Source organism: Chrysemys picta, chromosome 19, assembly GCF_011386835.1.
Source record: "Chrysemys picta bellii isolate R12L10 chromosome 19, ASM1138683v2, whole genome shotgun sequence".
NCBI classification, from domain to species: domain Eukaryota; kingdom Metazoa; phylum Chordata; order Testudines; family Emydidae; genus Chrysemys; species Chrysemys picta.
Window position 1 is genome coordinate 17,357,676 of NC_088809.1, and position 13,018 is coordinate 17,370,693.

At 43.3% G+C, this 13,018-nt stretch overlaps 1 protein-coding gene across 11 annotated transcripts in view; it reads left to right on the top strand.

Annotated features, from left to right (window-relative positions):
- The first annotated feature begins 1,090 nt into the window (after positions 1–1,090).
- CAMKK1 (calcium/calmodulin dependent protein kinase kinase 1) overlaps positions 1,091–13,018 on the top strand; it is a 192,604-nt gene continuing 180,676 nt past the window's right edge. For 4 of the 11 annotated variants that reach the window (XM_065573279.1, XM_065573276.1, XM_065573278.1 and 1 more), the window contains exon 1: positions 1,114–1,221. The gene's annotated coding sequence lies outside the window, so the exon portion shown is untranslated. Of the gene's footprint in view, positions 1,357–8,438; positions 8,700–13,018 lie in introns of those variants that run through there. The other 7 variants (XM_005284390.3, XM_005284395.3, XM_042857759.2 and 4 more) reach the window with 5 other exon arrangements.

The following is a 13,018-nucleotide window of genomic DNA, read 5'->3' on the forward strand; positions in this document are numbered from 1 at the left end:
ATGTTAAATAATAATAATTTAGATTTATACAAACATCTGCTTCTTCCCAGCTCAGCCTCATTTTCTACTTGAAGTTAGAAGGCTGAATTTATGTTAGCAAAATCATTTTCCTGACAATCTCTATCCTAATCGGATATTGGGAGGATTACCTCTTAGAAAGTGCAATATTACCAACCCTATGTGTTCAAAAATCATGATTCAGCTTCCCTCCACCCCCCATAATGAGATAATTTTTAAATCCCATGATTTTTAAGACAAATAAATTCTGAGTTATTTGTATTTGGTCTCTGAGCCTTCAGGGTGCACTTGGATTACATTTTCAAGCCTTCTTCTGCAACAGTGAATGCTAGAAAACTACTTCCTCCCGCCCCCCCCCCCCCCACTTATAAATGAAAGCTAGGAGTCTCAGCTAATCACATGCCTCCAGAAGCTAAGGCATTAAGATAAACAATAAATATTGCAAGTTTCACTATAATATGGAGAGAGTTGGCAGCACTTGAAGTGTGGGGTGAAAAATCTCTGACCACCCGCTCCATCAGATACACAGGGCTGTAGTAATCTGCTATTGGAAAACAATGGCTAAAATTTAATTTCTAGTACCTTTAAAAATATTAGTCATTAAAAAGTAAATTGCTACCACTGCAAAGCAATGGGGATTCCAGTAGAGGAATTCCAATAGTGTAAGTATCCTTACACTACCCCCTTTTTAAATGCACGTAAAGATACCTTTTTTCTGGATACACAGTCAGATCAAAAACCTCATCAAGGCTGGTGATCTGCGAGACACTCACAGAATTCTCCCAACACTCAGGATATCAGTGATATAACTCCACATGGAAGAAATACGTTGCAATTTCTTTGTGAGATTTTTTTGATCAAAACGCTCCAATCAACCTGCAATTTACAGCAGGTTTGGGGAGAAAAGCCTATGGAAAGCTCAGAAGCAATGAACCAACGGCAAGCCAACCTCATATAGTCATTTACATAGTCCTCTGTGCTTCCAATCAGAAACCAGAGTTATAATATACCGTCCACCAATCGCACTGGACATCAGAAATTGCCAATAGGAGGAGAGCCGAGGATGCTGCCTATGGTACAGAATTCCTGATAGGAGGATCACTTGATACTTTGTATAGTCTCTGCAAACAGAGGCACGTTGCAAGCAGCCCAGGCAGAGACCTAGAGCCGCAGCAGCTCTAGACCTTCCAGCAACCTGCCCAGGTGAGTGAGTGCCACAGGGTTACGTGCTGGGGGCAGCAGCATCCGATAGGAGGGAGAAACCTAGAGGTCTGGGCTGAAACCACCTTGTGCTCATATGCCTGCAGGCGGAAAGCTGCAGAGGACTTTGCTGGGAAGGTAGGTGCAGCCCATCAGCACTGGGAGGGAAGGAAAGTGTATACAGCAGCCAGGCTGGGCTGGAGAAACTTGGCTGGCCGGTTAAGGATCTAATGCCTGGCAGCCTTCCTGCTTCCTTGAGCTGAGTAAAATGCCCCATTGCTGCAGCTGTCTGGGATCCCCACAGTCCGGCTGTGCTGGTGGAAGGGACTTTCTCATAGTCTTTGTACAGATCCTAGGGTCCTACGGGGCTGCTGCCTTGCTGAAACTGTCATTTGCACATTGCTGGGAGGTAGGGTGCGTTTCCACCTGCTCCCCTCCCCAAGCCTGAGGGGTCCATGCCCAGTGGTAAGGAACTGCCAGTGACTTTGCTTGTGGCTGCACCCCGGTGCTTATCAGAACGAAATGTGCCCCTTTCATTGAAGCAAATGAATGTTCAGCGCTGATGGAACAAAAGCGGAGGATTTGGAAGCGACTTTCTGGCTTGAAATCATTTCATTGGGAGGGAATCATTAGCGAATAAAGGAGGAAGATTTAAATCATCTGCATCCTGCACACTATTCATCCCCGTGTTTGTGTAATGCATATTTATATTGGTGCAATATGCATTACATACCTAAGGGTTGTGTTTTGTTCTCATTTGGTCATTACATCCAGCAGAGCATTTGAACAAATCATGATAACAATGAGATTGCTTTGCTCTGGAAGCAGATGCAGAATTCTCTTTGTATCCCATTTTCTGTTTTGCTGAAATGTCTCTAGTCTGAAAAAGGAAAACTGGAATAAAACAACCTCAGTTGGTCTCTCCATCTCTAACTCCTGTGATGCTTTTTGGGGGTGGTGCCTTGGGGGGAATCTGCTTCTCACACTGTATTCTTCCTAGAACCATATTGACAGTGGATCTAGTGGAGCAGTCAGATAATATTCCAGTTGTATAAGCATATCTATATAAATCTGCATGGTATGTATTCACGACTGCGCATCTCTCCATTTTTATGCTGCAAATACTGGCAAGTGATTTGGATTTTTTTTTTAATTTTAAAGTTGAAACTAATTATCGTGCACTGATTATAACACTGCGTATGTATGATTAATTCTGGGCTGATTTTTTTTTTAATTTAAATGTTTGCTATAAATGCCTTTTGTAAACCTGAGGACAGGGAATGTGGGCCAAATTCTGCTGTGTTACACCAATGTAAATCCAGAGCAACTCTATAGATTGTAAAAAGAACAGGAGTACTTGTGGCACCTTAGAGACTAACAAATTTATTTTCAGATGCATCTGAAGAAGTGAGCTGTAGCCCACGAAAGCTTATGCTGAAATAAACTTGTTAGTCTCTAAGGTGCCACAAGTACTCCTGTTCTTTTTGCAGATACAGACTAACACGGCTGCTACTTTGAAATCTATAGATTGTGTAAATGGAACTTGGTCCCAGCTCTTTACTGGTGTGTCAGTTTCTGCTGTGTACACATGAAAATCTATGCTAATTCCATTGACTTCAGTGGAGTTACTCCTGATTTTAACTAGTGTAACTTTGATCAGAATTTGTCGCTCTAGCTATAAATTTACAGTGCTGTATAAATGTTTTACGAAGGTAACTTTATAATAATAGTACTGTAAATTTTGTCCTCTGTGCACCTGAAATTTGACTTCAGACTGAAAAAAATTACCATGCAAAACCTGAATTTTTAAGAAAACATGCTTGTTGGCTGTATAGCAGGAAAACCAGCTGAAGCCTTGAAGAGCTTGTTTTTTGAGTTCTGCAGTGGGGGAAGCTAGTTACCGCAATCAAGCTATAAATCAGCGGGTAGCTGGGAGCTACTGTAGTTCTGGAGATTGGGTAGGAGGCAAGTCTAAGCGCATCTATCAGTGGGTATAACGCAAGAGGTGCCAAGGTCAGATCTAGTCATTCACTGCAAAGCTGGTTATACAAAATGTTCTGAGTAAACCCTGAGTGGTGGTGGTTGTAGTGCTGCTGTTGCACTGCTATGAATATATAGGCTGTCAGAGAGTTTCCAAGCTAAACACTCTACTGCACTTGAAGTTGAAATTTATAGAAGTCATCAGTTTGGGAGGGAACGTGTTTTTTGTTTTGTTTTTCCCCTTCCTAAAAGTCAAATCACACTCATTTTATTCACCCGAGTAGGCCCACTGGCTTCTCTCACGCAAGTAAGAACTGAATTCTCATGATCAAGGTAAGCAGGGTTTGACTTATTCTTTTAAATTATTTTAATCCCCCTTTTTTTAGTAGCAGAGAAGCAAAATAATTTGTGATATTTATTTATAAAACATCCATAAATCTGGAGTTTTGAGGTTGTTTTTTTAAAACGCCACCTCAATTTTTCTTTGCTGAGTCTGAGTTTAAACTATAAAAGGATTTTCAAAAGAGCTCAGATTCTATTTAGATACCAAAATAAGTGCCCAGATTTTCACAGCAGCTCAGCTCAGCACAGCATGTTGGGTGCTATGCAGTTTTGAAAATCTGGCTCTTATATAGTTGTTAGAATGGTTACTGAGTTCTTCTGAAAATCTGGCCTCCCTTATGGATGCTCAGCCTTTGAAATTCTGGCTCTGAGCTTCTTTGAAAATGTGATCCTTAGTTCTTGGTAACAGCAGAAATTTCTTTTGCATTTCAGTCTCTCAGGTATATGTAATTACTGTGAGCTGTGATGAGAGACACTAGTTGGTTAACTAAGATCTGCTAATAAGTCTAAAATAGAATTGCAACAAGAGAAAATCATGGGAAAATTGGATTCCTGTGTCCATGTTCAGATAGGTCTGTTTGACTCTGGTGTGTGCTGACAGTATAGAAATCTGGGTAATAATGTGATTAATTGTTTACCAATATTTTAGATTAGAAAGTGAGGTTTTTTTGTTTTTGTTTTTGTTTTTTTTAAGGCGGTGAAACTGTTGTTTCCATCTTCAACACATTGATATGTTGACATGGTAGCAGTGGTTTAATGTTATAAGACGTATGATGAAACAGTAGACTTTCCTGTGATAAGAGAGGCATGGGAAAACCCAGCTGTTTAAGTGAAAGGTGTATTAGATGGCTAAGGAGATGCTGTGTGTGGCTGGGATGTTTGTGTTTATGCAGTACATTGCTTTTGCAAAGTGTCTGTGTGTCCATGGAATGTTTTGTTTTAATGTATAGTTTTGTAGTATTGTTTCAAACACAGAGACATAGTATTAAAAATAAACAAACTGATTTTAATAGCTTGAGAAATTAATATATAGGAAGTACCTCTATATTAATTTCAGAGCAGGGAAATATACCCAGGTCACTTTAAGGAAGGATGGTATGCAGTTAAATCACAGGTTTTAGATACAGAAGGCCTGGGCTCTATTCCCAGCTCTGCAGCAGACAGTGCACCAGAATTCCAGCGGTCTAGGGTACATTCTTGGAACTGTCACAGACTTTCCTGTGTGACCTTGGGAGAGTTACTTAGTTGCTCTGTGGCTTAGTTCTCTGTCTGTAAAATGTGGAGAGTAATACTTCCCTACTGCATGTAGAGTGTTGTGAAGATAAATTCATTCATGTCCGTGTACTGCTCGGATGCTACAGTAATAGGAGACCTAGAGAACAGAGCTATTAAAAAAAAATGAACCTTTTTACAATTTATCAAAATCTCAAAAAATTTTGACCATGAGTTGGTTAAAAAAACAGCAAAAAAAAAAAAAAAAAAGGAAAAATTTTTGAGAAATGTTTGCAAAAAACTTTCATCTAAATTTTGAAAAATTTTGACTTGTCCTGATAGAGAAGTCCTATTAATTTTTTTTTATTGTGGCTAGCTCTACAATGATGTCTACTAACTGGAAGACTATCCCCCTTGCTGTGCCAAAGTCCCGGGAAGTTAGTTTTGAGCTGTCTTGGTAGCTTGGATTTTCTGTTGTGGCAGTGCACAGTATCAGCCTTTGCAATCACCAGTATTGATTTTGAGATTAGACTGTGTTATTATTCGATTTGCATATAGTGCCAGTTGAAAGTTTCTTCCCCTACCAATATCTGATGTCTACCTTGCAATCATGCATGTACAGTGATAGCACTTTTTTTGTTATCTCTGTCTTACTGATTCTTCTGAATAATTCTCTTTTTCCCTCATAATTGCCTGTACATTGTTGGTAAGGAAAGCTGCTTGTGTTGCAATGATAGCAGTTTCTGCAACTGTGCTGTCAAAGCAAAATATATGATTCTGTTGTGGTTATAACTCAATGGAAAGGTTTAATTGAATACTAATCATGGCTATTTTATTTACTTCCCTCTTTGCCATCGTATCAAGCTAAACATATAATGCAACTTCTATTAACGTGTTTATTTTTTCCCTGCAAGTCTCCACAGCAGTTTTGACTTGTTTGGCTTTTGACATAGGATCACTTTGAAATGGTGCTTCTGAAATTGCATAAGGCAGGCTCTGTCACTTAAAAAGAAGAAAAATTGTACATTGATGCTATGATCCCACAAGTATTTGTGCAGGGTGCAGCAAGTTGTTGTACTGCAGCACGTGTACGAGGCTGGAGTGTGCACAGGAATGAGTGAAATTAATCACAAGGCATGCTGACTTCTTTGCTCACAAGTGTGCAATGTATGGGTGGCAAATCGATATGTCTTAGGAAACATGGGTTTAAGCTACAGCTTCTTTTGTTCCAATTAGGAGCTCAGGTACATTATTATTTATTTGTATTAAAGTAGTACCTAGGGTTGGGCTTCAACTGAGACTAGGCGCCCACTGTAATAGGTGTTGTGCACATACAAGAGAAATCCCTGCCCAAAGAGTTTACAATCTAAATAATCAACACAAAGGATGGGAAGGGAAATAGAAGCACAGAGAGATGCCTTCCCCAAGGTCATACAGCATGTCATGGAGCAGAGCTACAAATAGAACTCAGGTCACCCAAGTCCCAGTGCCATGCTCTATGCTCAGGACAACACTGCCTCTCACAGTTGCCTCTTAGGTGCCCTCCTGCTAAGAGGTTGTAATGCAGTGTCCGTGTGTCGGGGTCTCACTGATACAGCATTGTTGTTCTTGAATGAGTATGTGTGATTCTCTGCCTTTGCTCTGTAGAGGACCACACTCTGAATGTTCTCCATCAGATATGATGCATTAATCGGCTTTAGAGGACTAACTTTCTTTGGATAGGAATAAGTGGTTAATAATAGGCAGAACCCATGTGGTTTCCCCTGTGACGGCAGTATAAGCTTGGAGTTTTAGCCAGTGAGGTATTAAACAAGACATCTGTCTTGAGTGTGTTTGGGGGTGGGAGGGCGGGAGGAGAGTGCTAAGGCAAGGCATCAGGCTCTATCAATTTACAGTGCAGTGGATGGGTCTTGGAAGCAGCGTCCACTGACTAGTAGCATTTTCCTTCCAGTGTTAGTTTTATTTCAGACTGACAAAGAAACTTTATCATGTTCTCACTGTCCCCATATCTCTCCAAATTAAATTCTCTTGTGGAGCTCAAAGTACCAGTCTGTGGTTCTTTTTGTTACAGTAGCCATAGTTAGATGATAACAGAATGGAGGGACTGCGTGGTGCCCTGTAATGGTTATTGTCAGAGCTGGCTGCAGCTACAGTGGCAGGCATATATAGGAGCAAGATTAAAAAACCCAGGTTTCCGATAGGAGCAATTTTGTATGTGTTAGACTATGAATATGTAATACCATGTGAGATAGAAGGATTGCCTGGGAACAGGCTACAGTGAGAGGAATTTAGGGACAAAGTGGACAGCAAGGTGATAAATGAGCCATGCCTGAGTTGTCCTGACAAAGTCCTGTGGCGTTTGTCCTTAGAAAAGACTGAATCATGGACTGAGAGTAACACAAGTACTTGTGCACTGTAAAATGTGTCAGAGATAACCCAATAAGAACTCTTAACACTGATGGCTTCACAGTTCTGTACAAACACTGGCTAACTAATCCTCATAATCCCTCTGTGAAAAGGGGTAGGAGGTTACAGATGGGGCAATGGAGACGGAAAAGTGAACTGCCCTGATCACCATGACACAGCAATAACTGAGTCCTTTGTGAACATGATTTTTATTTCCTTCACATTTCTGCTCATGGGACTGGATAAGAGGCAAATGGGATCCTTGAAGTTGTTCCCAGAACCGGGTCTTGTGTAGAACACAATCCAACAAACCTGCCCCCAGGCACTCTATAAAGACTGCCTATAAGCATAAGCTTATTTAATTGCCTGAAATATACCAATGTGGAAAGCAGTATTAGAGAAGCCACAAAACGGATGCTACTAAAAAGATCCCTTCTTCTACTGCAACATCAGAGAAAGTGGGCATTGTGCTTTCATCAAGGAATGCCTGCATCAAATGCTAGCCAAGTTGTTATTAGTCTGCTTTCTGTAATGCTGCAGTATAGGAGATGCTTAATGGTGCATAAATGGAAGTGTCCTGAAAACTACTTTGGATGTAAGGAAAGTCTAAAGGCTTCAGTCATTGATTTGCGACTAAGGTGAGGGACTGATCTCCATTAAAAACCAAACATGGATTTGGCCTGGTGTAAATCTGTAGCTCTAGTCAAGTAAATGACACTACGCTGCTAGTCAGTTACGACAACTATTCTTGAGGTTGAAACTTGAAAAGCGGAATCTAATGTGAAGGTGAAGGGATGGTTTAAAGTTGACCTACCACTGCACACTGACTTTTTACTTTGGACAGAGGAAGGCAGTAGCTTATGATTTTACATTGGAAAAGTCAGAGTAAAGAATTGAGGCCCGGGATGACTCAAGGGATTGTTAATAGGGTACAGAGACTTTCACTGAAAATCAGTGGAGTTGGGATTCTCAGAGGAGTTAGGCATCCAAATTCTACTGAAATTCATTGAGTTTTCCCTTAAGCTCCTTTGAAAATCCCAGTGTAAGAGTCCTGTTTACTTAAGGATGGGAATTTGGCCCTAAATCCAGTCTCATGTACATGGATGTTGGACATTTGTCCTTTCATATGTTTGGAAGCACCATTTGTACATATGCTGCAGAATAGGCACAACCATGGGGAACATGAGGATATGTTCCTGCTGGTTCACCCTATATTTTATTTACCTGTTGGTGAGTGAAGTCCAGGACGCTCATGCATTTTCACTCTTGGTCCCTCACAGACTTTTGGAAAGTGTCCTCTCAGGAAGTCGACGAGTGCTGTGGTCACCAAGCCTTGAAACGATCACTGACAAAGGGCCAACTGAGGCAAATGCAGCAGGCATTTCATCTGCTAGTTCCTATGGGCTCTAACACCTTGTGAATCCTAGGGTTGCCAACAGTCCCGTATTATAAGAGACATCCCATATTTTTTCATCTCTGTACAAGATTGGGAGTTGCTGAGTGCTGCAAAAAGCAGCAAGAAATACTCCTGGCGAATGTAGGTGAGTTCTTCTTCTTCATAATTAGGGGTGGGGCAGGGGTGCTAAGAAAACAGTCTGTTGTTTTTGAAATACAATGTTGGCAACCCTAGCTCTTAACTGACTTCCATACCATGCTCCACCCTGGGCCCCAGATACGTTGGTGACCCATTTCTTCCAACTGCCACAGCACCTTCTGGCCTCCCTTCTCCCAACTGTCACGGAATCTTCCCCACTGCCTCTGTGACCCTCCCCCCAACTGCTTCAGAACCTCTCCCCTGTCTCTGTGAACCCCCATCCCAACTGCCACAGAACACCCTGTCCTTGCCTCTGTGACCCTTCCCCACAACTGCCACGGAACCTTCCTCCCCCCTGCCTCTGTGACCCCTCCCCACAACTGCCACGGAACCGTCCTCCCCCCTGCCTCTGTGAACCCCCATCCCAACTGCCACAGAACACCCTGTCCTTGCCTCTGTGACCCTCCCCACAACTGCCACGGAACCTTCCTCCCCCCGCCTCTGTGACCCTCCCCACAACTGCCACGGAACCTTCCTCCCCCCGCCTCTGTGACCCCTCCCCACAACTGCCACGGAACCGTCCTCCCCCCTGCCTCTGTGACCCCTCCCCACAACTGCCACAGAACACCCTGTCCTTGCCTCTGTGACCCTCCCCACAACTGCCATGGAACCTTCCTCCCCCCTGCCTCTGTGACCCCTCCCCACAACTGCCACGGAACCTTCCTCCCCCCTGCCTCAGTGAACCCCCATCCCAACTGCCACAGAACACCCTGTCCTTGCCTCTGTGACCCTTCCCCACAACTGCCACGGAACCTTCCTCCCCCCGCCTCTGTGACCCCTCCCCACAACTGCCACGGAACCGTCCTCCCCCCTGCCTCTGTGAACCCCCATCCCAACTGCCACAGAACACCCTGTCCTTGCCTCTGTGACCCTCCCCACAACTGCCACGGAACCTTCCTCCCCCCGCCTCTGTGACCCCTCCCCACAACTGCCACGGAACCGTCCTCCCCCCTGCCTCTGTGAACCCCCATCCCAACTGCCACAGAACACCCTGTCCTTGCCTCTGTGACCCTCCCCACAACTGCCACGGAACCTTCCTCCCCCCTGCCTCTGTGACCCTCCCCACAACTGCCACGGAACCTTCCTCTCCCCTGCCTCTGTGACCCCTCCCCACAACTGCCACAGAACACCCTGTCCTTGCCTCTGTGACCCTCCCCACAACTGCCACGGAACCTTCCTCCCCCCCTGCCTCTGTGACCCCTCCCCACAACTGCCACGGAACCGTCCTCCCCCCTGCCTCTGTGAACCCCCATCCCAACTGCCACAGAACACCCTGTCCTTGTCTCTGTGACCCTCCCCACAACTGCCACGGAACCTTCCTCCCCCCCTGCCTCTGTGACCCCTCCCCACAACTGCCATGGAACCTTCCTCCCCCCTGCCTCTGTGAACCCCCATCCCAACTGCCACAGAGCACCCCCTTCCTGCCTCTGTGACCTCCTCCCCACCAACTGCCATGGAACTTTTCTCCTCCCCAACTGCCACAGAACCTTCCCCCTCCCTCTGTGACCTCCTCCTCATCCCAACTGCCATGGAACCTTCCCCATTTCTGTGACCTCCCAAATGCCATGGAACCTTTGCCCAGTCCCCACTTCTGTTATCCACCCCCTCCTCCCCACTGCCCTCCTTGTTGCTACAAAACCTTTCCTTGCTGGCAGCTCCCCATCACCCACCTGAGCAGGAGGAAAAATGCAGGAGCAGACTTGCCCCCAGCAGTGTCACCGCCCTTTGGCAAGTGTTTGCCCTGGAATGACTGTAATAATAATGAATGGTTGGTTTTGGTTTCTTTAAAAAAAATCCACTATGGAAAGATCCCGGTTTCTATGACTAGAAATTTATTTTTTTGGAACTGATGCGTATGAACAGAGTCAAAGCTGCTAGCTGTAATCATTAAAGCTCCAAGTGGCTGGTGCCTGGTTACCGGAGACGAAATGTTTCCCCATGTGATACTGCCGCAGTTAAGATCCTTGGGGGCTCTTGAGCTGGAGTCCTCTCAGTCCAAATCAAGGGGCTACTGGCAGAGCCTTATGTGGCGAGGTTCTTTGCTGTGGAAGTTGCTTCTCCCCATTTGTCAGCCAAGACTTGGGGTTGTTTGGCTTACTGTGGTAATGGAGACAATATAAACGCATTAGATGGTCTACTTGATTACATTTGTTGACTGTGTTTTTGGTGTGGATTGTAAAGGTGGATGCATGGTACCAATTATTGCTATACATTGAAAGAATAAATATCAGCTGAACAAAGGATAGATGGATTTGTATTCACAACTTCAAACAAATATTGAAAACTGTGTAGAAGGACTGTTTTTTCAACATTATTCTTTATATTGTGGTCACTCCTGAGGGTACCAAATGAGATCAGGGCTCCATTCTGCTAGGTGCTATACATACAGATAGAGATGGTCCTTCCCCCCAGAAACTTGCAGTCTAAATAGAGAAGACCGCATGGGAGGCAAAGTGATTTGCCCAAGGTTGCACAACAGGTTAGTGGCATCCCAGGCTACTGCCCTATCCAGTGGACTGCACTGCCTCTTATGGCAGCATGCTTTGTTTTTCTTTTCTCTTTGTTTGATCTGTCTTCTTTCTCTATTGCTTTCCATTTCTTATTCCTTCTTTCCTCCTTCCTGACCTTCCCCCTTTCTGTTCTGCTCTGGCACTCTGTTTTGGGAGAGAAACACAAATTCATCAGCCTGATTTAGCTCTGGAGCGTGAGCATCTTAAAAACTGTCCTTTGGAAAGTGACCTAATCTTCAGCAAAGAGAGACAGTTAAATGTAACTATTATGCATGTTTGGCCATAAAAACAATGTATATGGTAGAAGTGTATGGAAGTTATTGTTGACATAGCTCATTCATCCCAAAGGTATTCATCACTATTGAGTTTTGATAAGGCATTATACTAAATAGATGCCGTGTGCATAAACATGCTTTTTTAATTAAACAAACCCTGTTTGAAAAAAGCAACTTTTAAGTACTTTGAAAATAAAAATATGCTGATGCTAATTGATATATTGGCATAATATTATCCTGAAGGATAAAGATGACTTTTTTAAAAGGAGAAATGCACCGTGTGTGTGTTTTAATCCCATGTGAAAGTGTTTTCAGAACTGGGCCCTTATTAACTGCAGAAAAAATTGCTTAATCAGAATACGTAAATTTAAAAAAGGAAATTACAACCTATATCCATATATATATATTTCCAAAATCTCCAGTGAACTAGGTTGCTGTGTAATCCTCAGGGGCTGTCATTTTAGGGCCTAATCATGCATGGTGTGGAGTGCTGTCAGCTCCCAAGTCCGTACCTTCCAGGATGGAGCCCTTAATGATGGTTCCAATAAGAAATGCAGTCTGACATTCACTGAGACAGGAAGATCCGAGCAGGAGCCACAGACATGGAGTATTACTACTGGAGTTTTCCCATAGTTCTTTTTAGGGAAAGTTTGCATTTTAGTTTCTGGCATTGTTTTGCATTAATAAGTAAGTGTTTATATTTGTTGCCAGTTGCAAAGCTTCAGGGCTATCCTATGGAAATTTCCTGTTCTTTGTCTTGACTCTACTTTGCTGGGATTTATCAAGACAAGAAATGTGGGATATAAATATGGGAATTTTAAGGAAATAATTATTAGTGATTGTGTGCACGATCCTGCATACACTGCGGCCCAGATCCTCAAAGGTATTTAGGCACCTAACTTCCATTGATTTCAATAGGGGTTAGGCAGCCAAATACCTTTTGAGTAGCTGGGTCTGTGTAAATTTATTAACATGCCTGTGTGTTTGCAGGTTTGGGTTCTTCGTCATATTTCTCACTGGATCGAGTGATTGGAAACATTTTCTATTCCATTGCAGTTTTTCTTTAGTTTTATTTTTGGCACTAGCAATACAGAAAAAGTACGTAAGGAGAAATAATAATTGGAATAAATGTCAAGCATGTGATATGGGAAGATAGATTATCAGCTTTTTAAAACCATGTTTTCAAGTTCTGTTGTTTCCATATGTTTATAAAATCTCTTCTGCCTAGAATCTTATAAGGTTTATTTACTTGCCATTTTTCACTGTGTAGCAGCTCGGTAACTGGGTCTACTGCAAGGATCCTTTGAGAAGTTTTGGATGAGAAACTGAAACCATCCCTGAACGCCCCTCTCCCCCCAGTTTAGCAACAGGACAAAAGAAACACGACAAAAGAAAGTCCATGGGTTACAGAGTGGCTGCTTCCCTGAGGTATGCAGTTTTGGCCATTGGATTCGTATAATGAGGATCCACTGATCTGCTCC